This window comes from Acomys russatus, unplaced genomic scaffold, assembly GCF_903995435.1.
Source record: "Acomys russatus unplaced genomic scaffold, mAcoRus1.1, whole genome shotgun sequence".
Lineage (NCBI taxonomy): Eukaryota > Metazoa > Chordata > Mammalia > Rodentia > Muridae > Acomys > Acomys russatus.
Window position 1 is genome coordinate 25357 of NW_026131521.1, and position 2588 is coordinate 27944.

At 44.1% G+C, this 2588-nt stretch overlaps 1 pseudogene; it reads right to left on the reverse strand.

Annotated features, from left to right (window-relative positions):
• Positions 1–1109: 1109 nt before the first annotated feature.
• LOC127186264 (actin, cytoplasmic 2-like) lies at positions 1110–2158 on the reverse strand (annotated as a pseudogene).
• Between the last annotated feature and the right edge of the window lie 430 nt (positions 2159–2588).

A 2588-nucleotide genomic window follows, 5' to 3' on the forward strand; every position in this document is an offset into this window, starting at 1 on the left:
GAGGTAAGACCTAATGATTCTTTGGGTTTCCTTGGTGTCTGTCATTATGTCTCCCTTTTCATTTGTGATTTTGGTGCTTTGAGTACTCTCCCTCTGCCTTATAACTAATTTGGCTAAGGGTTTGTCTATCTTGTTGATTTTCTCAAAGACCCAGCTTCTGGTTTCATTGATTCTTTGAATTATTTTTTCTTGTTTCTAATTTATTGATTTCAGTCCTGAATTTGATTACTTCCAACCTTCTACTCCTCTTGGGTGTGTCTGCTTGTTTTTGTTCTAGAAATTTCAGCTGTACTGTTAAGTTGCTAGTGTGGGATCTCTCCAATTACTTTATGAAGGCATTTAGTGCCATGAACTTTTCTCTTAGCACTGCTTTCACTGTGTCCCACAAATTTGGGTATGTTGTGACTTTGTTTTCTTTTTACTTTCTTTCCTTGTTTCTTTCTTTCTTTTGTTTGTTTTTTGTTTGTTTGTTTGTTTGTTTTTTAGTTACTGCAGCACTTTTACTTTTTTTTACACAATGACATGTTGCTGCCAGGGCCTAATGTTCTCACTGAACAGTAGAAAGCCAAAATTTGTCATTTCTTAATGAATTGTTACAAAAAACTTACATAAATTAAAAAGATGAATACATTTACAGGTCTCAATGCAAACGTTCCCAACTCAAGGCAAGTAACAACCCACAGCCATCAGGAGGGAAAAAAAAAACAGAACAGAAACTAGAACCTAAGGCTCGGACTTCCCCACCCTGTTAGACCGGCAAGTTGGAAGTGGTGACTGGATCAGGAACCCTTGTCAGCCTCGAGAAATCCTGAAAGTCAGCTGTTGATCACAATGATCCACCAGGCTGGGGATTTCTCTTCCACAGCGTGCCTTCCCCAGCCACCAAGTAACCGAGCCACATGGACTAAGGGCTAAAGCACAGGGTATTAAACATATACCAAGGGAACAGTTAACTTGAATACAAGGTCAAAACCAGCAACAAGTTCTACGATCCAGTGCTGATATTAGATAGAAGCTTCAAGGACCAATTTCTTTACAAAGACGTACTCCATTTTCATGAGGTTAGCATGAGGTGTGTACATTTGCCAGTGCAAATCCATAGTTCATAATCAGCTCATGCAGCAGATGCCTGGCACCTGCCAGTCCATCTAGAAGCATTTGCAGTGGGCGATGGAGGAGCCCGACTCGTCGTACTCCTGCTTGCTGATCCACGTCTGCTGGAAGGTGGACAGGGAGGCCAGGATGGAGCCGCCGATCCAGACTGAGTACTTGGGCTCAGGAGGAGCAATGATCTTAATCTTCATTGTGCTGGGTGCTAGGGCTGTGATCGCCTTCTGCACCCTGTCAGCAATGCCTAGATACATGGTGGTACCACCAGAGAGCACTATGTTGGCATACAGGTTCTTAAGGATGTCCACATCACACTTCATGATGGAGTTGAAGGTGGTCTCATGGATGCCACACGACTCCATGCCCAGGAAAGAAGGCTGGAAGAGAGCCTCTGGACACCAGAATCGCTTATTGCCAATAGTGATCACCTGTCCAACAGGCAACTCATAGCTCTTCTCCAAGAAGGAGGAGGATGAAGCAGTAGCCATTTTTCCCTGAAAATCCAGGGCCACATAGCACAGCTTCTCCTTAATGTCACATACAATCTCCCTCTCAGCCATGTTGGTAAAGCGTAGCCCTGCTCAGTCAGGATCTTGATGAGGCAGTCTGTCAGGTCCTGGCAAGCCATATCCAGATGAGAGATGGCATGGGGAAGGGCGTAGCCATCCTAGATGGGCACTATATGTGTGACCCCATGACCAGAGTCCATGATAATGCCAGTGGTGTGCCCAGATGCATACAAGGACAGCACTACCTGAATGGCCATGTACACGGCTGGAGGATTGAAGATTTCAAACATCTGTGTCATCATCTCTCTGTTCCCTTTGGGGTTCAGAGGAGCCTTGGTCAGAAGTACCAGGTGTTCCTCAGGGGACACACGCAGCTCATTGTAGAAGGTGTGGTGCCAGATCTTCTCCATATCATCCCAGTTGGTGACAATGCCATGATTGATGGGGTACTTCAGGGTCAGGATACCTCTCTTTCTCTGAGCCTCATCACCCATGTAACAATCTTTCCGACCCATACCTGCCATTATGCCCTGGTGTCAGGGGCAAGCGATGATGGAAGGAAACTTGGCCCTGGGGAGTCATTGCCAGCAGAGTTAGCTTTGCACATGCCAGAGCCATTGTAAATGACAAGTGTGATGACTGGGGCAATGGAGCAGTGAGAGGACACGCAAGGTGAGTGGACAGCAGAGGGTGAGACCATGACTTCATTTTCACTGAATTCTAAGAGTTTTCTTTTCTTTCTTTCTTTCTTTTTCTTTCTTTCTTTCTTTCTTTTGTTCTTTCTTTCTTTCTTTCTTTCTTTATTTATTTATTTATTTATTTATTTCATCCCTGATCCAGTGGTCATTGAGTAGGGAGTTGTTCATTTTCCATGAGTTTGTAAGCTTTGTTGTTTCTGTTGTTAAATTCCAGCTTTAATCTATGGTGGTCTGATAAGATGCAACAGGTTATTTTGACTTTCTTGTACCT